The sequence below is a fragment of the Ascaphus truei genome, unplaced genomic scaffold (assembly GCF_040206685.1).
Source record: "Ascaphus truei isolate aAscTru1 unplaced genomic scaffold, aAscTru1.hap1 HAP1_SCAFFOLD_395, whole genome shotgun sequence".
In the NCBI taxonomy this organism is placed as follows: domain Eukaryota; kingdom Metazoa; phylum Chordata; class Amphibia; order Anura; family Ascaphidae; genus Ascaphus; species Ascaphus truei.
In genome coordinates this window covers 240,141-268,080 of record NW_027456725.1, presented here as the reverse complement: position 1 = coordinate 268,080, position 27,940 = coordinate 240,141, and the positions used below count along the sequence as shown (strand labels likewise).

The following is a 27,940-nucleotide window of genomic DNA, read 5'->3' as shown; positions in this document are numbered from 1 at the left end:
TCAATGTGGATGAGGGCTTTCATGTCCCGGTATAACCGCTCAAAGTCGCAGCGGTGGACTGGCAGTTGTTCTGGTCCTTCAGGGTTGTCTTCCTCCCGCTCCGATTCCGAGCCTGCATTCGAACCTGGCGCCATTTCTGCCGCGGCGCTCTGTAAGTTCAATCGGCCCAAATATTTGTGGAGGTCACCCTCTTTTTTGGGTTCATCTGCGCCATCCCTGCAGTTTTAGTGTTCGTATCAGTGTGATTAGGAACGTCAGCGGTCCGTTTTTTTGCGGTTTATTCTTGCTTTATTGGGGGTGGGGGACGGAGCTCAAGGCTTATGCTGCCATCCACCTCACCTTTGCGCATGCGCCTCGTTTCGAGAGGTGCAATCTTTATAGTAGGGATTGACTACATCTCAAGGATGATGGATCTTCTCTGCTAGGGGGGAGGATGTTAAACCGGTTCAACGAGATTTTAAACAAGGAAGGAGGGCAGGAGGGGCAAGCAAGTAATGGACTGAACAGAATAGGCAGGAATGTGGAAAAAGCTATTGTTCGTGTAGGTGGAGTGGGGGTAAGGGGAGCCTGGTAAGCAGGTAGGTACACATTAAATACAGATAATACTAGAAAACTTCTTAAGACTAGATTAAAGTGGAGTAGAAAGGCAGGAGCAGATACGATAACAATAGCAATAGATAAGATAACAACTTAAGTACATGCTTGCTAATGCAATAAGCCTGACATAAAATAAGACAGCTTGAATTAATAGCTACAAGGGAGATGTATGATATCATAGGCATTACTGAAACATGGCATGGTGAAACTCATGACTGGGCAGTTAATTTAGAGGGTAATTCCCTTTTTCTGAGGTATCAAGCAAATAGAAGAGGTGGTGGAGTTTGTTAAAACGCTACACCGTATGTAAAACTTATTATAAGGGAAGATTCTTATGAAGGAATTGTAGAGACTTTGTGGATAGAAATTAGCAGTGGGGGGGGGGGGGAGAATGCTTACGGCTTCTTTGATCGTAGCCGTCTATATGCCGCCTTGACAGGTGCCGACTGGGTCAAGACCTTCCATTGTGTCCTCCTCCCTAAACTAAACCCGTGGGGCTGTCCGCTATCAGTTGATCTCTACGTCACGGCGCCTGTCTGACCGTCAAAGGAGAACGCACCTGTGTATATTAGTGCAAAATCGTGGCGGCATCCACCCCTGGGATGTCTAACTGGGCTAACCATGGTGCCCAGACTTTTAGGTAATTTGTGCCGGAGTCATTAACCAAACTTATTAATTGTCCCATCCTGCAGACATGCCAAATCCTGTTTCTGATCTTAGGGATATTAGGGATTTCTGGTTGCTTCCATAATGCTGCGATCTCGCATCTCGTGGCTATTGCAAAATGCGCGATCAATTTATGCGCTGCATTTGACATTCCCCGGATCCGCCTGCCCAAAAGGAACACCCACGGGTCCAGGGGGATCTCCAAACCGAGAATCCGCAGAATCCAGTCTCTAATCTGTTCCCAAATAGGGGCCACTCTTGCGCAAGACCACAGCATGTGTCGCAGATCCGCTTCCTCCCCACATTGTTTAGGACAGAGTGGGGAGTAGCCTCTCACAAATTTAGCTAAGCGAGTTGGGGTGTAATACCACCGCATAAGGACTTTATATGTGTTCTCCTTTAATGTGGTGCAGATTGAACTTTTTGCAGCTGCCTGAATAATTCTGTCCCACTCCTCGTCCTCTAATGTCTCCCCTAAGTCCTTTTCTCAGCATCTCTTGTAGCACAGTCTGTTTTCGTTGGGTGTCGTCGGGAAGATCACTTCCCTGTATATTCTAGATGTAAGTCCCCTTGTGTCCGTATCTCTAGAACACAGCTTGGTGAAAATAAATGTGAACTAGCGCTAAAGTGTAAAACACAGTGTGATATTAAAAAAAACTTCTAATAAAGGATGGCTGCCCGGTGATACTGTCAGTACTAACAGAATAACACAAAATAAAGAAAAAATCTGGCGCCAAATTGTCAGTGGAATGTCCTGTACTCCTCAAGGGATCCGCACACTTGCTTGACAGACCATGCAAAGAAATAAACACAAACAAACAAAAATCATAGCGCAACACTGTAGGGTGAGCAGTACTGCACTAATATACACAGACAATTAAGAATCCTAGCGACAATTAAAACAACTATTTATTAAAAGAACTATGCCAAGACTATGAACCGCAGGTCATCTGGAACACAAAAATTGGAGCCCTACTTACAGACAGCAAGGCTTAAACTCGCATGGTAGGAACAAGTCCTAGATAGAGATGATCTCCCTGCCGGGTGTGATCTCTGCTCCACTGCGGCTCAAACTCCAGTCAGTCCCTATGATGGTAACCGGAACGTCTCCGGCCGTGGAGGCTGGTGTGCGGGGTCCACAGCTCTGCACCGCGTGTAGACACACGCCTCACTTCCTCCTCCGGAGCAACGGGAAGTCTCTGCGCGCCCGCGCGCGATAGTACCCGTAGTCTTAAAGGGACAGCTGGCAGGCAGAATGAAAAGCAGGGCTCCAACGCCAAACGACCATAGAAGTCCAAAGTCAATCAAACAGTGGCAGTGCCACTAGCCCTACGCGTTTCGTAGATGTCACTCTACTTCCTCAGGGGCTGAAATCATCGGACCTCAACGGAGAGAAAGCATGGTCTTCTAAGATGTACTTGCTGAGCGTCCATTTTCAAGCGCCAGGTAGTTACGGTTAGTTACAAAGTTAGTGCAGTCTTTTGTGTCATATCAGGAAAATGTTATTTTCATGTCATTATTCACCTGCAAATGTAGCAGGGCTGCAGCTGGGGTACGTGAACCCTCTCTTGGGGGGCGGGTGGGATGGGGGGGTTGAGAAGAAGGCAAGGGGGGAGGGGGGGAAAGGTGGGATAAGTGTAGGGGGGGGGTAGAGGGGAGGGGGATGGGAGAGAGGGGAGGGGGGAAGAGTAGGAAAGGGGGGTAGGTTGTTAGGGGGGAGAGAGGACGAGGGGGGGGCGAGGGGAAGAGGGGGGGAGGAAGGTATTGGGCAAGAGGGAAGGGATGGGGGTATTGGTAGTAGGGGAGGGGGGTGGGTGAGGGGCAGGGGGAAAAAAAGGGGGGGGGGTAGGGCGGGGGGGAGTAGTGAGGGGGGGAATAGGGGGATGCCCTTTGAGCTCTGTGTGGGCCCTTCTGGCTCGGGGAACATGAACGCTGGGACAGCGGAGGTCTACTGCCAAACTTGGGGCAATGGGGAATAGGTCAACCGGGAAGTACATGGGGGGAACAGTGCTACAGACCCTCTGTGGGCGCCTCTCCACTGGAAGCGACCGGGATATCCTGTGCCATCAGCCCCTCCGTAGAGGGGGGGGAGCGAACGATCCTGTGGGACCATCGGGGGTTGGAGCGTTAGCAAGACCCCGCAAGCCCCCCTCGGCCGAGGGGGGGTACCAGCACACCATCCGGGGGCCGGGCTGTTGCGGGGACTCATCTGGCGCTGTGCGCTTGGCGCCTCTGGTCGGGATCCATTAGCCGGAGCCACGTGATGCGGGGAGTGGTATCCGATGGCCGGAGACCGCGCGCGGTGATGACATCTACTTCGTCTCGATCTCGAACAGGATACCTCGTGGTGCTCCGCAGCAAAATGAAGACTCCTCGGGCGCCATCTTGAAGAAATCCGGTGCGCACGAGGTGGGCTCATCCCTTCGATCTCCTGCGATGCAGCGGATGGATCCTTCGAAGTGCCAGTGGGGATGGAGCCGGTCGCCTCCCTGGATGCTGATGGGAGTCACTGTTGTAAGGTCAGTGGTTTAGCCACGTTTGGCGCTTCTTTTGCAGAGGCGTGCGGTGGGGTCCCTCCAGGCGCCATTTTGAGTGGTGTTAGGGAAGAAGATGGAGTTCTCCCGGGAGGGCCTCCCTCTGTGCAGGGAGCACCCTTCATCTGTCCCTGGACTGCCTCTGCTCCGCGATTCTTTCGGATGCTCTGACCGGGTGGTCCTCTCGTTCCCGGGGTCTGTTGCCAGACTGGTGAGCATGTTGGGAGGGTTCCGCGGGGAGGCCCAGGGTCTTAGCCAGAGGCTCCATTTCCTCGGGCTGTCTGATGGCGAGGAATTTTCCCTTGTGGGAGATGATCAGTTTAAAAGGGAAGCCCCATTTGTATTTAATTCCCTTTTCCCGAAGGAGTAGTGTTAGGGGGCGCATCGCCTTCCGTCGGTCCACGGTGAGCTTAGAAAGGTCATTATAGACCTGTAGGGGCTCATTTTGAGCCTGCAGGCTCGTCACGGAGGGAGTGGATCTCCTGGCCCAGGCGAATTATCTCGTCGTCGGCCTCAGATTGGTGATGAAGGGCCTCATCCAGCCTGGCTTCCAGGGTTGTGGTGCGCTCCTTTAGGCCCTGAATATCATGTTTTATTTCGGCCACCGCTTCTTTGATATTTGTCTCCAGTGATCTTTGGAGCTTAGCGTGGAGCTCCTCGAGGAACTCCTTCGTTATTCTCCCGTCTGGCGAGGGGGGAGTCTCAGCGGGGCTTGCCGGGCTAATGAGGCCTTGTGTGCCTCGTGCACCTGATGCCTGGGCGCCATCTTTCCGCCTGCCTCCCGCCTCAGCGGATTGTTTAGCGGGGGTGAAGTACTTGCCAACCCCTTGGGACTGGTGACTTTTCCCCCTGTTCGACATCCCTGTGGTTTTAGGGAGAGATTGTATGCTTTTTGTTTTTATTTCGATCGGGTGAAGTGGCTTAAATTCAATGATTATACAGAGGGGTCTCCGGAGCTCTCCCTCTACCCGTCTGCCCTGGATGGAGTCATCGGCACGCCACCGATATCTGGGTTATTTCTAATGTGTGACTGTGTGACTGTAATGTGTGACTGTATTTCTAATGTGTGACTGGGTTATTTCTAATGTGTGACGTTCACAGAGGTACACACTTTGAGTCTTTATAATGTGAAATTACAATAGGCTTTATTGTGCCTGTTCCTTTTCATCAGGAAATTATCCAAACACAGGGGGGGGGGGACAAAGCTTCTATTCACTTGGGAGTATTTCTAGTGAAATCCTATGCAATTAGTTCACATCTCCATTCGTTAAGCAGGTCTCCCAGCCCCAAAACATATAGCATGAAAATAAGCAGATATAAGCAGTCTCTTAAGAATAAAAGTCTTATCTGTTTCTTGGAGGGAAAATCTTCTCACTTCCTGGTTCAGCTTCAGGTGTAGTAGTTTTCCCTGTGTCTTGAAAATCAGCTCTGCTGTGCAAAGCTCAAGGCCGGTCAGCTCCAAAGGTCAGCTCTCAGTCAGAGCTAAGGAGAGAGTCACTTCCTGTCTCAAAGGCAGGCTTTTTGTAAACAATCTAATCAGGCAGGTGGTGTTTAGTAATTAACTACCACACTGCTAGATTAAAGGCACATTACTCAACAGGGATAAGTCCCCTGTTACAGTGCCGCTAAGGGTTCTATGCATAAGGCGAACAGCAAAGGCGACAGCGGACACCCCTGCCTCGTTCCGCTCTTGATTTCAAATTGTTCTGAGGGGAAATCTTGGTATCTCACCCTTGCTGTAGGGTTTTTGTACAGCGCTAGGATGGCCTGCAGGAGGCGTCCCTCAAAGCCAAACGCTCTCAATGTTTCTGTTAGGTAGGGCCAGTCTATCCTATCGAAGGCTTTCTCAGCGTCCAGACTTAACACCATGGATTGTATATTTTTCTTTTGGGCCAGATCAATTAGGTCAATAATTCTCCTGGTGTTATATGCCGCTTGTCTGCCTCCGATAAACCCTACCTGATCCGTGTGTATTAACCTGGGAAGGACAATACCCACCCTGTTGGCTATAAGTTTAGAGTATATTTTAATGTCCGAGTTAATCAGTGAAATGGGCCAGTAGCTCTTACAGTCTGCCGGGTCCTTTCCGGGTTTGTGGATCACAGAGATTGAGGCTTGGAGCATTTGTGCTGGGAATGAGGCCCCTGCTAGAATTTCATTGAATAACTTTAACATTTGGGGGGCTAGTATTTTATTATATTTTTTGTAATATAAGTTTGAAAAGCCATCCGGCCCTGGGGCTTTGGCAGGTTTTAGTGCCTTGATGACCCCAGAAAGCTCCGACTGGAATGCCTCCTTGTCGCTTCTCTCCAAGATTGGTAGGTTCGCCTCTTTAAGGAAGGTCTTTAACGACACTCTTGTTTTCAGATTGTGGGCCACCTTATCTCCATTGTATAGTTTTTCATAATACTTTTTGAACTCCTCTACAATTTTCCCAGGAATAGAGGTAAGGTCCCCTTCGTGTTTTCGGATTGCGTGAATGTGATAATTTGGAATCTTATTTTTTAGCTTATTGGCAAGTAGTGTGTCAGGCTTGTTTGCTTTTTCATAACATTTTCGCTGAGACCAGGCCATTTACTTCTCAGCATGGGCGGAAAGGAGGAGGTTAAGGCTGGTTTTGGTGTCTAATACTTGATTCAATGTGTGGGCACTCTTATTTACTTTGTGTAGGGAGGAAAGCTCCGCTAGTTGCATTTCTAGCTTTTGGATTTTTTCCTCTCTTTCTCTTTTCCTTTTAGCGGCCAGATTCATTATTACCCCCCTGAGGGTAGCCTTATGGGCCTCCCACAGCGTGGAGTGTGCTGCCACACTCCCCTCATTCTCCTCGAAATATTGTTTGAGCTTATCCCCAATTTCCGCCTGTAGGGCTGGAATCTTCAACAATAACTCGTTTAATTTCCAGTTCGCTCTAGGTCTGTCCAATGGGATTAGTGTGCATCGCAGCTCGATAGATGCATGGTCAGACCATGAAATATCATGGATCTCGGAGCGAGAGACCCCGGGGACCATTCTATTGGATACAAGGAAGTAATCAATCCTGCTATAGGTGTTGTGTGGGTGTGAGTAGAAGGTATACTCCCTCATTCCCTGATGTTGTTCCCTCCATATGTCGAGTAGTTGGCAGTCTCGTAAACCCTTTTTAATTGTTAGTACGTCAGGTCTCTGTGATGCGTTAGTGGTCGAACACCTGTCAAGGTCCTCATGTAGTGCCTTGTTCAGGTCTGCTGCTACCATAATATTACCTCTGGCCACTTTGGTAAGTTTCCTGAAGAATGTGTTAAAGAAGTCTGTGGCCGTATCATTAGGGGCGTATATTGTTGCCAGTGTGATAGGGAATCCTTGTATTGCTCCCTGCACGATGAGGAACCTACCCTCCCTGTCCGTAAATGTCTTGTCGGTTACAAACGGTTATGGATTAATATGGCCACCCCTCTTTTTTTAACTTTCGCGGAGGACAGAAGGTGTGTCCTGTAGTCTTTATCAAGGAACTTGGGACAGTTGCCCTGTGAGAAGTGTGTTTCTTGCAGGAATAAAATTTCTGCCCTTTTACGTTTATAGTCACGAAAGGCGACTCTACGCTTTGCCGGACTGTTAAACCCTTTAACGTTGTGGGATATTAGCCTGAGTTCCTTACTCATTGAAGCATGCAGTTCGACGTGTCTGCCGTGAACTGTTCCTGTTCAGTGCGGCTGGGCCAACTCCGGAGCCTCCTCTCCTCCCTGTACCACTGCGCATCTCTTCCTCACTTAAGGAAACACAAAAGGGGGGACACACAAAAGGGGACACCGGGGGATACAAAAAAAACCACAACATGTTCTATCACATATTAACTCTCGACGTCTTGGCGGGGTAGCCTTCTCGATGAGGTCATCGCCTTTGGGTATCCGAACTCTTCTCCTGCAGTCCGGGAGTATCTTGGGGTGGGTGCCGCCCTCCCCCAGAGTCTTGACCCAAAGGGCTTCACTAGGGCCCAGGAGATCCATCCTCCTCCCCCCTAGTGCGTGGCCCATGCGGATTTTGAAGCAGGTCGCCTCCCCCCACTCCTGCCTCGCTCGTCCCTTATTTATATTAATGAAACCTAACTGTCAACTTTCTACTAGTGGCTGCCCCCATAGCCCCAATTTCCCAGCACCCAACACACTCCACCCCCTGTTCTTCCTTTTATATTTCTAATGTTGTAACCATTGTACAGGACTCACTGCCACCCTTCTATTTCCACTTCTTCTCCGTCCTCCCCTACCCCCTACTGCTCTTACGGCTTCCTCACTTCCATCTCTGCTTAACCTCCCCTGTCTCCCTTTCTCACGTCCTAACTGCACCTGACCAACAACTCGCCTTCTTTCCCTGACCTCGTACCTTCCACTCTCTATCTCTGTCCTTCCACTTCGTATTCAGCTACCATCACTTCCCCCAGTCTCACTTCTACCAGTCACCACTCTCTCCTCCCTCTGTTCTTCTCCCCTTACCTTCTACCCCACTTTCGTGCCTGCTCCTTTCCCCCTCTCTACTCACTTTCCCCTTCTTTCTCTAATACTTGCTTATGTCCTCCTACTTCCTTACTACTTGCTTTCTCACATCCTCACATACTTTCTGTTCTGCTGACTAACTATTAGGTACCTTACATACTCCTTCGGTGCTCCTCCTCTTCCTATTTATCCCTCACTCACCTACTCTACCCTCTTGCTAGTCCGCTTGCCTTCTTTGCCCTTATGCTCGGGATCCCTGTGCGCATCGGCCCTCTATTTCTTTCCGCCTCCGTCGCTGTGTCGCTTGGTTGTCCCAGTGTAAAATTCAAAAACCCCGCTTCCGCCTGTTAGGATGTCTTCTTTTCGCTGGGGAAGTCGGCCCGGTGCCTCGTAGCCACCTCGCTGGGCCTCCGTTCAGCGCCGTCCACGACAGTGACGTCATCCGTCTGCGCCGACGGGGGCAGACTCCGCGCCACCTCCAAGATGGCGACGCTCCTTCCGGTTCCAACCTGTGATGCGCTTCCGGGCAGCCACCATTTTTGATCGCGCATCTCAGCAGTGCGGAGGTGCGGGCGCTTGCTTAAGCTCCTGCTTCCCGCTCTTCGCCCCCTTCCGGGTCCTGCGCCTCACCGTGGATTCCCGCTAGCGCAGGTATCATCGCCATCTTGTGTGTGGGGGTGCTTCCATGAAGAAGGTAGGCCGAAAGTTTATTACTAGTTTTTTCAACTTTAGCGTCCGGTGACTGCTGTGGCCCGCTTCCGTGGACCGTCTACTTCAGAGGTGTGGGGCTCAATTCTCTCCTTTCAGGGGGTGGGAGCCTGCCTGTGGCACTGATCCACCGGGGCCTGGTGCCCGAAGTCTTTCAACGAATGCCATAACTTTGACTTGAGGGGATTTTTAGATTATTCTGTGTCCCTCAGCTCCCTGGGGGACCTCGTACGCTGCTCCCACATGGGTTCAGGGAGCGGGCTAGCTGGGTCTGCGGCCGTAGGGGCCTCTCCCAGGCCCAGTTTGTGAAGGAAAGCTGGCCCCTCATCCGCCTCCCTTATTGTTTACGCTTTGCCGCCTATTGCTACCTGCAGGCCGAAGGGGAAGGTCCACCTCTACCTTACCCCCTTCTCTCTCAGGGTTTTCGTTATTGGTAGCAAGGATCTGCGGCATGCCTACTTCGCAGGGGACAAGTCCTGGAAGATGGACATCCTCGTGCCCTCGTGTTCCACCACAGGTAGGGGGTCTGGTTTTGTGTAGGACAGCCTCCTTTGTGTGGTAATGGTGCAACCGAAGCACAATATCCCTGGGCTGTTCGTGCAGTTGCAGCTTGGCTCTTAGGGCTCTGTGGCACCTATCCATCACCAGGTGATCTTTTGGGGTATCTGGGAGCAGAGCCTCCAGCCATTTTGTAATGAACTCGTTGCAGTCCAGGACAGATTCAAGGACTCCTCTGATCCGGAGGTTATTACGCCTGTCCCTGTTCTCCGAGTCCTCTTGGCGCTCCCGCAATTCATTTAATTGCTCTTGCAGGCCGGTGTATTTCCCATCCTGCCTCTTGATTGCCCTGATTGGTCCATTTTATTCTCCAGGGTGTTTGTCCTTTCCCCCAGTCCGGACACCTCTCTCTTCAGATCTTTGATTTCTGCCTGGAATAGTGTCTTAAGGTTGGCGTTTAATTTATCAATATCGCACTCTGTAACTGCTCCCAGTGCCGGGTTGTCCGCTCATCTCCTTCGCCATCAGGCTCCGTCTCCGAACCAGCATTTGAATGCGGCGCCATTTCCCCTCCCGCTCCACTCGCACGGCTGAAGTACTCCAGCAATCCTTTCTTTCTGGACACCCTGGGGCCTTTTTTGGACATCTTGGCACCGTGGGTGCTTTATTGATGGAAACTAGCAGTTCACTGGGTGCTTTTATTATGTTTCAGCTATCGTTTACAGCAAGGCGAGGCATGAAGCTCCTAACCTATGCGACCATGCTCCTTGCCATCGCGCATGCGCCTCAGAAAGGCAGATTTTAATAAACCAAGGAGTTATTTACAAGGAATAAATTGGGATGATATATCTTTACAGGAAAACATTTGGATAAATGGGTCGGTTTTTAAAACATTGTTAGAAAAGCACACTTTCCAGTGTATTCCCTTGGGTCATAACGATTAAAGAAACAAGTCTAAACCAATGTGGCTAAATAGACAGGTAGGGGAGGAAACGGACAAGAAGAGGCAGGCGTTTTGTTCATATCAGAATTATAAGGAATGTAACAAAAGAGGCAAAAGGGGCGATTAGATTAGCAAAAATTCACTCATCACGCTGCATGACATCCATTCACGTTTCTGCAGAACACAGCCAGAATATCTCAACTATTTCCCCCGTGGCTTCCGTTAACCCAAAATATCCAAACCTCTCTCACTATTCACGCTATGGATCAATCTAATTGAGGAGAACCTCAGAGAGTTTTAGTAGAGGTAGACTGTCTGGAGCCGATGGATTTGTAATACGTGGTCGTCTCTGCCTTATTCCAGCACTGCAAAAGCGACCTTTTTTTCTACTTCCTCGCAAAGAACCTACGTTATGTGACTTTGTTTCACAATTCCCACCCTGCAGCATTATTAGTACTACCGGTATCACAGGTCTTTCACACATTGTAGCTCATAATACCATTTTGTGTTAGTGTGTTGGTTTCAACAGAGGGTAAAGCTAAGCATTTTTGAATAAAAGCTAAGTTTTACCATTGAATTCTGGGGAATTATTTACGTATCCTTGGAGTGCATCACAATGAAGGATTTTACTTAATTTTTTAAAATATATATTTTGGGGGTTATTTCTGTGGTTCTACATAATTCTGCGATAGCACCCGGTAACCTAGTAGAGTTCGGTAACCTTTCTGTAATTGGTCGTGCCTGAAAGCGTTCGATGGCAAAGCATTGGTAGCCTCAGGGGTCAAATGGGTTAAATAATGTTATTCTATCTAATTGAATCAGAAATCTTAGCACACAACTCTATGGCAGAAGAGTGGGACATCTTCCACCTCTCCACAATGGCATCGCTGGCGCTGATCAGCAATGATTTCCAGGAGTTATTGCTTACATGTATTATTAGGGCTACTTTGTGACCGGCGCTCACCACAAACAAGGCGGGAAAGCGAGGCTGAGGTTGGAATATTGATAGCCACCGACCAACCACCGGGCAGACACGTCCGGTGTGCAGAGTGGAGGTGATCCAGCCGGGTCAGGGTTGGAGAGGTCAGGGTAGGCTGAGGGTACTTGCCGTAGTCTGGAGTTGGAGAGTGTAGAATCGTCGTATATCCGTAGCCGTGGTGGAGGAGAGAGTGGAAGTCCAGAAGCGAGCCGAGGTCAAGTCTGCAGAGAAGGCAAGGAGTCCAAGTACGAGCTGTGAGGTCACAAAAGGAAGGCAAGAGAAGGCAAGGAGTCCAAGTACGAGCTGTGAGGTCACAACAGGAAGGCAAGTGAAGCCAAGGAGTCCAAGTACGATCTGTGAGGCCACAACAGGAAGACAAGAGAAGGCAAGGAGTCCAAGTACGAGCTGTGAGGTCACAACAGGAAGGCAAGAGAAGGGAGGGAGTCCAAGTATGAGCTGTGAGGCCACAACAGGAAGGCAAAGGAAGGCAAGGAGTCCAAGTATGAGCTGTGAGGTCACAACAGGAAGGCAAGAGAAGGCAAGGAGTCCAAGTACGAGCTGTGAGGTCACAACAGGAAGGCAAGAGAAGGCAAGGAGTCCAAGTACGAGCTGTGAGGTCACAACCGGAAGGCAAGAGAAGGCAAGGAGTCCAAGTACGAGCTGTGAGGTCACAACAGGAAGGCAAGAGGAGGCAAGGAGTCCAAGTACAAGCTGTGAGGTCATAACAGGAAGCCAAGAGGAGGCAAGGAGTCCAAGTACGAGCTGTAAGGTCACAACAGGAAAGCAAGAGGAGGCAAGGAGTCCAAGTACGAGCTGTGAGGTCACAACAGGAAGGCAAGAGAAGGCAAGGAGTCCAAGTACGAGCTGTGAGGTGACAACAGGAAGGCAAGAGGAGGCAAGAACCAAATGAGTAGCTTGAGGGAGCACAAGACACATAAACGCAATGTTTATGCTCAGCCAGTTTGAGAGAGGACTGGCTGGGCACATATAGGACAGACAGCCAATGATGATGAGGGAGTAGGGACGTCATCAGGCGTATGCCATATGCTGATAGGCTGGGACAATGTGTACAGCCGGCGAAGAACAGCTGATCTGGATTCGCCCATTGTTGATAAAAGGAAGACACCACGCACCACACACCGGAGTTGCGTTGCGTTGTAGATAACTGACTGGCACTGCGAGTGTGTTAATTAACACAAATAAAATAAGAAAGTGGATATAAAGAGCATATAATAAAGTGAATAAAAATCACTGCAGATCTAAAAAGGAAAATCTGTGACAACTAAACAGAAATATGACTAGTGAAGTGACTAGACACTGTATGTTTCTTTGGTAAAGTGCCGAGTACATTGCAGGCGCTATACAAATAAAGGTGTGTAGTACACACATATCGTTCTCTCTCTTTGCATTCGTATATATATATTATTCAGAGCCGGGAGGTTTAATAACTCTTATCTCCTATCTTGTGTTATCTCAGGAAGGTATGTACCCCTCCCCATTATTTGACACTAATCCCAAACCCTGCACCTCCCACCTCTCACCAGCTGCACCTGTGTATATAAGGTCTCTCACGTTGCAGGGGCACACTGACTGATGGTCACAGCTTGCTAAGGTTAGTGTCACACAGATACTAATGTCTCTCTCTCTCCCCCCTCACCCCTTTTTTCCCTCAACCCCTTATTTCTATTTCTCTCTCTATCTCTCTCTCTCTCTCTCTCTCTCTCTCTCTCTCTCTCTCTCTCTCTCTCTCTCTCTCTCTCTCTCTCTCTCTCTCTCTCTCTCTCTATCTATCTCTCTCTCTATCTCTCTCTCTATCTCTCTCTCTATCTCTCTCTCTCTACCTCTCTCTCTCTACCTCTCTCTCTCTACCTCTCTCTCTACCTCTCTCTCTACCTCTCTCTCTACCTCTCTCTCTACCTCTCTCTCTACCTCTCTCTCTACCTCTCTCTACCTCTCTCTCTACCTCTCTCTCTCTCTCTCTTTCTCTTTCCCCCTCTCTCTCTTCCCTTTCTTTCCTTCCTTCTCTTTCTCTCCCTCCGTCTCCTTCTCTCCCTTTCTTTCCTTCCTTCTCTTTCTCGCCCTCCGTCTCCTTCCTTCTCTTTCTCTCCCTCCGTCTCCTTCCTTCTCTTTCTCTCCCTCCGTTTCCTCCTCTTTTATCTCCCTTCATCCCCTTCTCTTTCTCTCCCTCCATCTACTTCTCTCTCTCCCTCCTTCTCTCTTTCTCTCCCTCCTTCTATCTTTCTCTCCCTCCTTCTCTTTTTCTCCTTCTCTCTTTCTCCTTCTCTCTTTCTCTCCCTCCTTCTCTCTCTCTTGCTCTTTCTCTTCCTCCTTCTCTCTTTCTCTCCCTCCTTCTCTCTTTCTCTCCCTCCTTCTCTCTTTCTCCATCTCTACCTGCCCTCCATCTCTTGCTCTCCTTCCCTTCTCTCCCTCCATCTCTTCTCTCCCTCCTTCTATTGCCCTCCTTCTCTTTTCTCCCTCCTTCTCTTGCCCTCCTATTTCTCTCCTTCCTTCTCTTCTCTCCCTCCTTCTCTTGTCCTCCTTCCTTCTCTTGCCCTCCTACTCTTCTCGCCCTCCTTCTCTTGCCCTTCTTATCTCCTTGCCCTCTTGCCCTCCTTCTCTCCTTGCCTTCCTTCTCTCCTTGCTAAATAACCCACCCACTCACCTAGTCAATTCACCCACCAGTCAGTCAGTCACCCAGTCAGTCACCCAGTCAGTCACCTACCTACCCAGTCAGTCACCCACCCAGTCATTCAGTCAGTCACCCACCCAGTCAGTCACCCACCCTGTCAGTCAGTCACCCACCCTGTCAGTCACCCACCCAGTCAGTCAGTCACCCACCCAGTCAGTCAGTCAGTCAATCACCCACCCTGTCAGTCACCCAGTCAGTCTGTCACCCACCCAGTCAGTCAGTCACCCACCCAGTCAGTCCGTCAGTCAGTCAGTCAGTCAGTCACCCAGTCACTTGCCCAGTTAGTCAGTCACCCAGTCAGTCAGTCAGTCACCCAGTCAGTCATTCAATCACCCAGTCAGTCAGTCAGTCACCCAGTCACCCAGTCAGACAGTCACCCAGTCAGCCAGTCAGTCAGTCACATAGTCACTCAGTCAGTCACTCACCCACCCAGTCAGTCAGTCACCCAGTCACCCACCCAGTCAGTCAGTCACCCAGTCAGTCAGTAACCCAGTCAGTCAGTCACCCAGTCAGTCAGTCACCCAGTCAGTCAGTCACCCAGTCAGTCAGTCACCCAGTCAGTCAGTCACCCACCCAATCAGTCACCCACACAATCAGTTACCCAGTCAGTCAGTCAGTCAGTCACCCAGTCAGTCAGTCACCCAGTCAGTCAGTCAAAATACCCAGTCAGTCATCCAGTCAGACAGTCACCCAGTCAGACAGTCAGCCACCCAGTCAGTCACCCACCCAGTAAGTCAGTAACCCAGCCAGTCAGTCAGACAGTCACCCAGTCAGACAGTCACTCACCCAGTCAGTCACCCACCCAGTCATCCAGTCAGTCACTTACCCAGTCATCCAGTTAGTCACACACCCACCCAGTCAGTCAGTCTCTCACCCTCCCAGTCAGTCATCCACCCAGTCAGTCACCCAGTCAGTCACCCAGTCAGTCAGTTACCCACGCAGACAGTCAGTCACCCAGTCAGTCAGTCACTCAGTCAGACAGTCGTCCAGTCAGACAGTCACCCAGTCAGTCACCCACCCAGTCAGTCACCCACCCAATCAGTCACCCACCCAGTCAGTCAGTCACCCAACCAGTCACTCACCCAGTCAGTCACTCACCCAGTCAGTCAGTCACCCAGTCAGTCAGTCACCCAGTCAGTCAGTCACCTAGTCAGTCAGTCACCCAGTCAGTCAGTCACCCACCCAGTCAGTCAGTCACCCACCCAGTCCGTCAGTCACCCCCCCCTGTCAGTCAGTCACCCAGTCAGTCAGTCAGTCAGTCAGTCACCCAGTCACTTGCCCAGTTAGTCAGTCACCCAGTCAGTCAGTCAGTCACCCAGTCAGTCATTCAATCACCCAGTCAGTCAGTCAGTCACCCAGTCACCCAGTCAGACAGTCACCCAGTCAGCCAGTCAGTCAGTCACATAGTCACCCACCCAGTCAGTCACCCACCCAGTCAGTCACTCAGTCAGTCACTCACCCACCCAGTCACCCACCCAGTCAGTCAGTCACCCAGTCAGTCACCCAGTCAGTCAGTAACCCAGTCAGTCAGTCACCCACCCAATCAGTTACCCAGTCAGTCACCCAGTCACCTACCCAGTCAAGTCACCCACCCAGTCAGTCACCCAGTCAGTCAGTAACCCAGTCAGTCAGTCACCCAGTCAGTCAGTCAGTCACCCAGTCAGTCAGTCAGTCACCCACCCAGTCATCCAGTTAGTCACTCACCCACCCAGTCAGTCAGTCTCTCACCCTCCCAGTCAGTCATCCACCCAGTCAGTCACCCAGTCAGTCACCCAGTCAGTCAGTTACCCACGCAGTCAGTCAGCCACCCAGTCAGTCACCCACCCAGTAAGTCAGTAACCCAGCTAGTCAGTCAGACAGTCACCCAGTCAGACAGTCACTCACCCAGTCAGTCACCCACCCAGTCATCCAGTTAGTCACTCACCCACCCAGTCAGTCAGTCTCTCACCCTCCCAGTCAGTCATCCACCCAGTCAGTCACCCAGTCAGTCACCCAGTCAGTCAGTTACCCACGCAGTCAGTCAGTCACCCAGTCAGTCAGTCACTCAGTCAGACAGTCGTCCAGTCAGACAGTCACCCAGTCAGTCACCCACCCAGTCAGTCACCCACCCAGTCAGTCACCCACCCAGTCAGTCACCCACCCAGTCAGTCACCCACCCAGTCAGTCACCCACCCAGTCAGTCACCCACCCAATCAGTCACCCACCCAGTCAGTCAGTCAGTCACCCAACCAGTCACTCACCCAGTCAGTCACTCACCCAGTCAGTCAGTCACACACCCAGTCAGTCAGTCAGTAACCCCCCCTGTCAGTCAATTACCCAGTCAGTCAATCACCCACCCACCCAGTCAGTCAGTCAGTAACACAGTCAGTCAGTAAGTCACCCAGTCAGTCAGTCAGTCACCCAGTCAGTCAGTCACCAAGTCAGTCAGTCACCCACCCAATCAGTCAGTCAGTAACACAGTCAGTCAGTCAGTCACCCAGTTAGTCAGTCACCCAGTCAGTCAGTCACCCAGTCAGTCAGTCACCCAGTCAGTCAGTCACCCAGTCAGTCAGTCACCCAGTCAGTCAGTCACCCAGTCAGTCAGTCACCCAGTCAGACATTCACCCAGTCAGACAGTCACCCACCCAGTCAGTCAGTCACCCACACAGTCAGTCAGTCACCCAACCAGTCAGTCAGTCACCCAGCCACTCAGTCAGTCACCCAGCCACTCAGTCAGTCACCCAGCCACTCAGTCAGTCACCCAGCCACTCAGTCAGTCACCCAGCCACTCAGTCAGTCACCCAGTCAGTCACCCAGTCAGTCAGTCACCCACCCACCCACCCAGTCAGTCAGTCAGTAACACAGTCAGTCAGTCACCCTGTCAGTCAGTCACCCAGTCAGTCAGTCACCCAGTCAGTCACTCACCCACCCAGTAAGTCACTCACCCACCCAGTAAGTCACTTACCCACCCAGTCAGTCACTCACTCACCCACCAACCCAGTCAGTCAGTCAGTTACCCACCCAGTCAGACACTCACCCACCCACCCAGTCAGTCACTCACCCACCCAGTCAGTCAGTCACCGAGCCATTCAGTCAGTCACCCAGCCAGTCAGTCACCCAGCCAGTCAGCCAGTCACCCAGTCAGTACAACCCACCCAGTCAGTCAGTCACCCAACAAGTCAGTCACCCAGTCAGTCAGTCAGTCACCCAGTCAGTCAGTCAGTCACCCAGTCAGTCAGTCAGTCACCCAGTCAGTCAGTAACCCAGTCAGTCAGTCACCCAGTCAGTCAGTCACCCAGTCAGTCAGTCACCCAGTTAGTCAGTCACCCAGTCAGTCAGTCACCCAGTCAGTCAGTCACCCAGTCAGTCAGTCACCCAGTCAGTCAGTCACCCAGTCAGTCAGTCACCCAGTCAGTCAGTCACCCAGTAAGACATTCACCCAGTCAGACAGTCACCCACCCAGTCAGTCAGTCACCCACCCAGTCAGTCAGTCACCCACCCAGTCAGTCAGTCACCCACCCAGTCAGTCAGTCACCCAGCCACTCAGTCAGTCACCCAGCCACTCAGTCAGTCACCCAGCCACTCAGTCAGTCACCCAGCCACTCAGTCAGTCACCCAGCCACTCAGTCAGTCACCCAGCCACTCAGTCAGTCACCCAGTCAGTCACCCTCCCAGTAAGTCACCCACCTAGTCAGTCACTCACCCACACAGTCAGTCAGTCAGTCAGTCAGTCAGTCAGTCAAGGTCAGTCACCCAGTCAGTCACCCAGTCAGACAGTCACCCACCCAGTCAGTTACCCAGCCAGTCAGTCAGTCACCCTGCCAGTCAGTCAGTCACCCAGCCAGTAAGTCACCCAGCCAGTCAGCCAGTCACCCAGTCAGTACCACCCACCCAGTCAGTCAGTCACCCAGTCAATCACCCAATCAGTCAGTCACCCAGTCAGTCAGTCATCCAGTCAGTCAGTCACCCAGTCACCCAGTCAGTCACCCACCCAGTCATCCAGTCAGTCACCCACCCAGTAAGTCAGTCACCCACCCAGTCAGTCAATCACCCAGTCAGTCAGTCAGTCACCCTGCCAGTCAGTCAGTCACCCACCCAGTCAGTCATCCAGTCAGTCACACACCCACCCAGTCAGTCATTCACCCAGTCAGTCAGTCACCCACCCAGTCAGTCAGTCAGTCACCCAAACAGTCAATCAGTCACCCACCCACCCAGTCAGTCAGTCAGTCACCCAGTCAGTCAATCAGTCACCCAGTCAGTCAGTCACCCAGTCAGTCACCCAGTCAGTGAGTCACCCAATCATACAGTCACCCAGTCAGTGAGTCACCCAGTCAGTCACTCACCCACCCAGTCACTCAGTCACTCACCCACCCAGACACTCAGTCACTCACCCAGACCAGTCACACACCCACCCAGTCAGTCAGTCACCCACCCAGTCAGTCAGTCATTCACCCACCCAGTCAGTCTCCCAGTCAACCAGTCACCCACCCACCCAGTCAGTCACACACCCAGTCAGTCACCCAGTCAGTCAGTCACCCAGTCAGTCAGTCACCCAGTCAGTCAGTCACCCAGTGAGTCAGAAACCCAGTCAGTCAGTCACCCAGTCAGTCAGTCACCCAGTCAGTCATCCAGTCAGTCAGTCACCCAGTCAGTCACCCAGTCAGTCAGTCACCCAGTCAGTCAGTCAGTCACCCAGTCAGTCAGTCAGTCACCCAGTCAGTCAGTCAGTCACCCAGTCAGTCAGTTACCCAGTCACCCAGTCAGTCAGTCAGTCAGTCACCCAGTCAGTCAGTCACCCAGTCAGTCAGTCACTCAGTCACTCACCCACTCAGTCACTCACCCACCCAGTCAGTCAGTCAGTCAGTCACCCAGTCAGTCAGTCACTCAGTCACTCACCCACACAGTCACTCAGTCACTCACCCACCCAGTCAGTCAGTCATTCACCCAGTCAGTCAGTCAGTCACCCACCCAGTCAGTCAGTCAGTCACCCACCCAGTCAGTCAGTCACCCAGTCAGTCACCTATCCAGTCCGTCAGTCACTCACCCACACTGTCAGTCACTCACCCACCCAGTTACTCAGTCACTCACCCAGCCAGTCACTCAATAACTCACTCTCCCAGTCAGTCAGTCAGTCAGAAACCCAGTCACTCACCCAGTCAGTCAGTCAGTCTGTCAAGGTCAGTCACCCAGTCAGACAGTCACCCAGTCAGACAGTCACCCAGTCAGACAGTCACCCAGTCAGTCACCTATCCAGTCCGTCAGTCACTCACCCACACTGTCAGTCACTCACCCACCCAGTTACTCAGTCACCCACCAAGTCAGTCACCCAACCAGTCAGTCACCCAGTCAGTCAGTCACCCACCCAGTCACTCACCCAGTCAGTCAGTCAGTCTGTCAAGGTCAGTCACCCAGTCAGACAGTCACCCAGTCAGACAGTCACCCAGTCAGTCAGTCACCCAGTCAGTCATCCAGTCAGTCAGTCACCCAGTCAGTCACCCAGTCAGTCAGTCACCCAGTCAGTCAGTCACCCAGTCAGTCAGTCAGTCACCCAGTCAGTCAGTCAGTCGCCCAGTCAGTCAGTCAGTCACCCAGTCAGTCAGTCAGTCACCCAGTCAGTCAGTTACCCAGTCACCCAGTCAGTCAGTCAGTCAGTCACCCAGTCAGTCAGTCACCCAGTCAGTCAGTCACTCAGTCACTCACCCACTCAGTCACTCACCCACCCAGTCAGTCAGTCAGTCACCCAGTCAGTCAGTCACTCAGTCACTCACCCACACAGTCACTCAGTCACTCACCCACCCAGTCAGTCAGTCATTCACCCAGTCAGTCAGTCAGTCACCCACCCAGTCAGTCAGTCACCCACCCAGTCAGTCAGTCACCCAGTCAGTCACCTATCCAGTCCGTCAGTCACTCACCCACACTGTCAGTCACTCACCCACCCAGTTACTCAGTCACTAACCCAGCCAGTCACTCAATAACTCACTCTCCCAGTCAGTCAGTCAGTCAGAAACCCAGTCACTCACCCAGTCAGTCAGTCAGTCTGTCAAGGTCAGTCACCCAGTCAGACAGTCACCCAGTCAGACAGTCACCCAGTCAGACAGTCACCCAGTCAGTCACCTATCCAGTCCGTCAGTCACTCACCCACACTGTCAGTCACTCACCCACCCAGTTACTCAGTCACCCACCAAGTCAGTCACCCAACCAGTCAGTCACCCAGTCAGTCAGTCACCCACCCAGTCACTCACCCAGTCAGTCAGTCTGTCAAGGTCAGTCACCCAGTCAGACAGTCACCCAGTCAGACAGTCACCCAGTCAGACAGTCACCCAGTCAGTCACCCTCCCAGTCAGTCACCCACCCAGTCAGTCAGTCAGTCACCCACCCAGTCACTCACCCAGTCAGTCACCCAGTCAGTCAGTCAGTCAGTCAGTCACTCACCCACCCAGTAAGTCACTCACCCACCCAGTCAGTCACTCACTCACCCACCCAGTCAGTTAGTCATCCACCCAGTCAGTCAGTCAGTCACCCAAACAGTCAATCAGTCACCCACCCACCCAGTCAGTCAGTCAGTCACCCAGTCAGTCAGTCACCCAGTCAGTCAGTCAGTCACCCAGTCAGTCACCCAGTCAGTTAGTCACCCAATCATACAGTCACCCAGTCAGTGAGTCACCCAGTCAGTCACTCACCCACCAACTCACTCAGTCACTCACCCACCCAGACACTCAGTCACTCACCCAGTCAGTCACACAACCACCCAGTCAGTCAGTCACCCACCCAGTCAGTCAGTCAGTCACCCACCCAGTCAGTCACCCAGTCAGTCAGTCACCCACCCACCCAGTCAGTCACCCACCCACCCAGTCAGTCAGTCACCCAGTCAGTCAGTCACCCAGTCAGTCAGTCACCCAGTCAGTCAGTCACCCAGTCAGTCAGTCACCCAGTCAGTCAGTCACCCAGTCAGTCAGTCACCCAGTCAGTCAGTCACCCAGTCAGTCATTCACCCAGTCAGTCACCCAGTCAGTCAGTCACCCAGTCAGTCAGTCACCCAGTCAGTCAGTCACCCAGTCAGTCAGTCAGTCACCCAGTCAGTCAGTCAGTCACCCAGTCAGTCAGTTACCCAGTCACCCAGTCAGTCAGTCAGTCAGTCACCCAGTCAGTCAGTCACCCAGTCAGTCAGTCACTCAGTCACTCACCCACTCAGTCACTCACCCACCCAGTCAGTCAGTCAGTCACCCAGTCAGTCAGTCACTCAGTCACTCACCCACACAGTCACTCAGTCACTCACCCACCCAGTCAGTCAGTCATTCACCCAGTCAGTCAGTCAGTCACCCAGTCAGTCAGTCAGTCACCCACCCAGTCAGTCAGTCAGTCACCCAACCAGTCAGTCAGTCACCCAGTCAGTCACCTATCCAGTCCGTCAGTCACTCACCCACACTGTCAGTCACTCACCCACCCAGTTACTCAGTCACTCACCCAGCCAGTCACTCAATAACTCACTCTCCCAGTCAGTCAGTCAGTCAGAAACCCACCCAGTCAGGCAGTCAGTCACCCACCCAGTCAGTCAGTCACCCACCCAGTCAGTCAGTAAGTCACCCACCCTGTCAGTCAGTCACCCACCCACCCAGTCAGTCAACCACCCAGTCTGTCAGTCACCCACCCAGTCAGTAACCCAGTCAGTCAGTAATCCAGTCACCCAGTCACCCAGTCAGTCACCCTGTCAGTCAGTCTCTCACCCACCCAGTCAGTCATTCACCCAGTCAGTCAGTCATTCACCCAGTCAGTCAGTCACCCACCCAGTCAGTCAGTCACCCAGTCAGTCAGTCACGCAGTCAGACAGTCAGTCAGTCACCCAGTCAGTCAGTCACCCAGTCAGTCACTCACCGACCCAGTCACTCAGTCACTCAGTCACTCACCCACCCAGTCACTCAGTCACTCACCCAGTCAGTCAGTCACCCACCCAGTCAGTCAGTCACCCACCCAGTCAGTCAGTCACCCAATCAGTCAGTCAGTCACTCAATCAGTCAGTTAGTCACCCACCCAGTCAGTCAGTCAACCAGTCAGTCAGTCAGTCAGTCAGTCACCCAGTCAGTCAGTCCCCCACCCACCCAGTTAGTCAGTCAGTCACCCAATCAGTCAGTCAGTCACCCAATCAGTCAGTCAGTCACCCACCCAGTCAGTCAGTCACCCAGTCAGTCAGTCAGTCACCCAGTCACTCGCCCACCCAGTCACTCACCCACCCAGTCAGTCACCCAGTCAGTCAGTCAGTCACCCACCCAGTCAGTCAGTCACCCAGTCAGTCAGTCACCCAGTCAGTCACCCATACAGTCAGTCACCCACACAGTCAGTCACCCACACAGTCAGTCACCCACCCAGTCAGTCAGTCAGTCAGTCACCCAGTCAGTCAGTCAATCACCCACCCTGTCAGTCACCCAGTCAGTCTGTCACCCAGTCAGTCACTCACCGACCCAGTCACTCAGTCACTCAGTCACTCACCCACCCAGTCAGTCTCTCACCCACCCAGTCAGTCATTCACCCAGTCAGTCAGTCATTCACCCAGTCAGTCAGTCACCCACCCAGTCAGTCAGTCACCCAGTCAGTCAGTCACGCAGTCAGACAGTCAGTCAGTCACCCAGTCAGTCAGTCACCCAGTCAGTCACTCACCGACCCAGTCACTCAGTCACTCAGTCACTCACCCACCCAGTCACTCAGTCACTCACCCAGTCAGTCAGTCACCCACCCAGTCAGTCAGTCACCCACCCAGTCAGTCAGTCACCCAATCAGTCAGTCAGTCACTCAATCAGTCAGTTAGTCACCCACCCAGTCAGTCAGTCAACCAGTCAGTCAGTCAGTCAGTCAGTCACCCAGTCAGTCAGTCCCCCACCCACCCAGTCAGTCAGTCAGTCACCCAATCAGTCAGTCAGTCACCCAATCAGTCAGTCAGTCACCCACCCAGTCAGTCAGTCACCCAGTCAGTCAGTCAGTCACCCAGTCACTCGCCCACCCAGTCACTCACCCACCCAGTCAGTCAGTCACCCAGTCAGTCAGTCAGTCACCCACCCAGTCAGTCAGTCACCCAGTCAGTCAGTCACCCAGTCAGTCACCCATACAGTCAGTCACCCACACAGTCAGTCACCCACACAGTCAGTCACCCACACAGTCAGTCACCCACCCAGTCAGTCAGTCAGTCAGTCACCCAGTCAGTCAGTCAATCACCCACCCTGTCAGTCACCCAGTCAGTCTGTCACCCACCCAGTCAGTCAGTCAGTCACCCAGTCAGTCAGTCAGTCACCCAGTCACTTGCCCAGTTAGTCAGTCACCCAGTCAGTCAGTCAGTCACCCAGTCAGTCATTCAATCACCCAGTCAGTCAGTCAATCAGTCACCCAGTCACCCAGTCAGACAGTCACCCAGTCAGCCAGTCAGTCAGTCACATAGTCACTCAGTCAGTCACTCACCCACCCAGTCAGTCAGTCACCCAGTCACCCACCCAGTCAGTCAGTCACCCAGTCAGTCAGTCACCCAGTCAGTCAGTAACCCAGTCAGTCAGTCACCCAGTCAGTCAGTCACCCAGTCAGTCAGTCACCCAGTCAGTCAGTCACCCAGTCAGTCAGTCACCCACCCAATCAGTCACCCACCCAATCAGTTACCCAGTCAGTCACCCAGTCAGTCAGTCAGTCAGTCACCCAGTCACTCAGTCACCCAGTCAGTCAGTCAAAATACCCAGTCAGTCATCCAGTCAGACAGTCACCCAGTCAGACAGTCAGCCACCCAGTCAGTCACCCACCCAGTAAGTCAGTAACCCAGCCAGTCAGCCAGACACTCACCCAGTCAGTCACCCACCCAGTCATCCAGTCAGTCACTTACCCAGTCATCCAGTTAGTCACTCACCCACCCAGTCAGTCAGTCTCTCACCCTCCCAGTCAGTCATCCACCCAGTCAGTCACCCAGTCAGTCACCCAGTCAGTCAGTTACCCACGCAGTCAGTCAGTCACCCAGTCAGTCAGTCACTCAGTCAGACAGTTGTCCAGTCAGACAGTCACCCAGTCAGTCACCCACCCAGTCAGTCACCCACCCAATCAGTCACCCACCCAGTCAGTCAGTCAGTCACCCAACCAGTCACTCACCCAGTCAGTCACACACCCAGTCAGTCAGTCACCCAGTCAGTCAGTCACCCAGTCAGTCACTCACCCAGTCAGTCACCCACCCAGTCATCCAGTTAGTCACTCACCCACTTAGTCAGTCAGTCTCTCACCCTCCCAGTCAGTCATCCACCCAGTCAGTCAGTTACCCACGCAGTCAGTCAGTCACCCAGTCAGTCAGTCACTCAGTCAGACAGTCGTCCAGTCACTCAGTCACCCAGTCAGTCAGTCAAAATACCCAGTCAGTCAGCCAGTCAGACAGTCACCCAGTCAGACAGTCAGCCACCCAGTCAGTCACCCACCCAGTAAGTCAGTAACCCAGCCAGTCAGCCAGACACTCACCCAGTCAGTCACCCACCCAGTCATCCAGTCAGTCACTTACCCAGTCATCCAGTTAGTCACTCACCCACCCAGTCAGTCAGTCTCTCACCCTCCCAGTCAGTCATCCACCCAGTCAGTCACCCAGTCAGTCACCCAGTCAGTCAGTTACCCACGCAGTCAGTCAGTCACCCAGTCAGTCAGTCACTCAGTCAGACAGTTGTCCAGTCAGACAGTCACCCAGTCAGTCACCCACCCAGTCAGTCACCCACCCAATCAGTCACCCACCCAGTCAGTCAGTCAGTCACCCAACCAGTCACTCACCCAGTCAGTCACACACCCAGTCAGTCAGTCACCCAGTCAGTCAGTCACCCAGTCAGTCACTCACCCAGTCAGTCACCCACCCAGTCATCCAGTTAGTCACTCACCCACTTAGTCAGTCAGTCTCTCACCCTCCCAGTCAGTCATCCACCCAGTCAGTCAGTTACCCACGCAGTCAGTCAGTCACCCAGTCAGTCAGTCACTCAGTCAGACAGTCGTCCAGTCAGACAGTCACCCAGTCAGTCACCCTCCCAGTCAGTCACCCACCCAGTCAGTCACCCACCCAGTCAGTCACCCACCCAGTCAGTCACCCACCCAGTCAGTCACCCACCCAGTCAGTCACCCACCCAATCAGTCACCCACCCAGTCAGTCAGTCAGTCACCCAACCAGTCACTCACCCAGTCAGTCACTCACCCAGTCAGTCAGTCACTCACTCACCCAGTCAGTCAGTCAGTCACCCAGTCAGTCAGTCACCCACCCAGTCAGTCAGTCACCCACCCAGTCCGTCAGTCACCCCCCCTGTCAGTCAATTACCCAGTCAGTCAGTCACCCACCCACCCAGTCAGTCAGTCAGTCAGTAACACATTCAGTCAGTAAGTCACCCAGTCAGTCAGTCAGTCACCCAGTCAGTCAGTCACCCAGTCAGTCAGTCACCCACCCAGTCAGTCAGTCAGTCAGTCACCCAGTTAGTCAGTCACCCAGTCAGTCAGTCACCCAGTCAGTCAGTCACCCAGTCAGTCAGTTACCCAGTCAGTCAGTCACCCAGTCAGTCACCCAGTCAGTCAGTCACCCAGTCAGTCAGTCACCCAGTCAGTCAGTCAGTCACCCAGTCAGACATTGACCCAGTCAGACAGTCACCCACCCAGTCAGTCAGTCACCCACCCAGTCAGTCAGTCACCCAGCCACTCAGTCAGTCACCCAGCCACTCAGTCAGTCACCCAGCCACTCAGTCAGTCACCCAGCCACTCAGTCAGTCACCCAGCCACTCAGTCAGTCACCCAGTCAGTCACCCAGTCAGTCAGTCACCCAGTCAGTCAGTCACCCACCCAGTAAGTCAGTCAGTAACACAGTCAGTCAGTCACCCTGTCAGTCAGTCACCCAGTCAGTCAGTCACCCAGTCAGTCAATCACCCACCCAGTAAGTCACTTACCTACCCAGTCAGTCACTCACTCACCCACCAACCCAGTCAGTCAGTCAGTCACCCACCCAGTCAGACACTCACCCACCCACCCAGTCAGTCACTCACCCACCCAGTCAGTCAGTCACCGAGCCATTCAGTCAGTCACCCAGCCAGTCAGTCACCCAGCCAGTCAGCCAGTCACCCAGTCAGTACAACCCACCCAGTCAGTCAGTCAGTCACCCAACCAGTCAGTCACCCAGTCAGTCAGTCAGTCACCCAGTCAGTCAGTCACCCAGTCAGTCAGTAACCCAGTCAGTCAGTCACCCAGTCAGTCAGTCACCCAGTCAGTCAGTCACCCAGTTAGTCAGTCACCCAGTCAATCAGTCACCCAGTCAGTCAGTCACCCAGTCAGTCAGTCACCCAGTCAGTCAGTCACCCAGTCAGACATTCACCCAGTCAGACAGTCACCCACCCAGTCAGTCAGTCACCCACCCAGTCAGTCAGTCACCCACCCAGTCAGTCAGTCACCCACCCAGTCAGTCAGTCACCAAACCAGTCAGTCAGTCACCCAGCCACTCAGTCAGTCACCCAGCCACTCAGTCAGTCACCAAGCCACTCAGTCAGTCACCCAGCCACTCAGTCAGTCACCCAGCCACTCAGTCAGTCACCCAGCCACTCAGTCAGTCACCCAGTCAGTCACCCTCCCAGTAAGTCACCCACCTAGTCAGTCATTCACCCACACAGTCAGTCAGTCAGTCAGTCAGTCAGTCAGTCAGTCAAGGTCAGTCACCCAGTCAGTCACCCAGTCAGACAGTCACCCACCCAGTCAGTCACCCAGCCAGTCAGTCACCCTGCCAGTCAGTCAGTCACCCAGCCAGTAAGTCACCCAGCCAGTCAGCCAGTCACCCAGTCAGTACCACCCACCCAGTCAGTCAGTCACCCAGTCAATCACCCAATCAGTCAGTCACCCAGTCAGTCAGTCATCCAGTCAGTCAGTCACCCAGTCATCCAGTCAGTCACCCACCCAGTAAGTCAGTCACCCACCCAGTCAGTCAATCACCCAGTCAGTCAGTCAGTCACCCTGCCAGTCAGTCAGTCACCCACCCAGTCAGTCATCCAGTCAGTTACACACCCACCCAGTCAGTCAGTCTCTCACCCACCCAGTCAGTCATTAACCCAGTCAGTCAGTCACCCACCCAGTCAGTCAGTCACCCAGTCAGTCAGTCACCCAGTCAGTCAGTCACGCAGTCAGTGAGTCACGCAATCCGACAGTCATCCAGTCAGACAGTCACCCAGTCAGTCACCCTCCCAGTCAGTCACCCACCCAATCAGTCACCCACCCAGTCAGTCAGTCAGTCACCCACCCAGTCACTCACCCAGTCAGTCACCCAGTCAGTCAGTCAGCCAGTCAGTCAGTTACCCAGTCACCCAGTCAGTCAGTCAGTCAGTCACCCAGTCAGTCAGTCACCCAGTCAGTCAGTCACTCAGTCACTCACCCACTCAGTCACTCACCCACCCAGTCAGTCAGTCAGTCACCCAGTCAGTCAGTCACTCAGTCACTCACCCACACAGTCACTCAGTCACTCACCCACCCAGTCAGTCAGTCATTCACCCAGTCAGTCAGTCAGTCACCCACCCAGTCAGTCAGTCAGTCACCCAACCAGTCAGTCAGTCAGTCACCCAACCAGTCAGTCAGTCACCCAGTCAGTCACCTATCCAGTCCGTCAGTCACTCACCCACACTGTCAGTCACTCACCCACCCAGTTACTCAGTCACTCACCCAGCCAGTCACTCAATAACTCACTCTCCCAGTCAGTCAGTCAGTCAGAAACCCACACAGTCAGGCAGTCAGTCACCCACCCAGTCAGTCAGTCACCCACCCAGTCAGTCAGTAAGTAACCCACCCTGTCAGTCAGTCACCCACCCACCCAGTCAGTCAACCACCCAGTCTGTCAGTCACCCACCCAGTCAGTAACCCAGTCAGTCAGTAATC

At 52.8% G+C, this 27,940-nt stretch overlaps 1 protein-coding gene across 3 annotated transcripts in view; it reads left to right on the top strand.

Annotated features, from left to right (window-relative positions):
• LOC142483928 (uncharacterized) overlaps positions 1 to 27,940 on the top strand; it is a 141,211-nt gene that overhangs the window by 42,355 nt on the left and 70,916 nt on the right. Inside the window, exon 1 of one of the 3 annotated variants that reach the window (XM_075583854.1) lies at positions 12,914 to 13,003. The exons of the other annotated variants lie outside the window; for them this stretch is intronic. The gene's annotated coding sequence lies outside the window, so the exon portion shown is untranslated. Of the gene's footprint in view, positions 1 to 12,913; positions 13,004 to 27,940 lie in introns of those variants that run through there. 3 annotated transcript variants of the gene reach the window in all.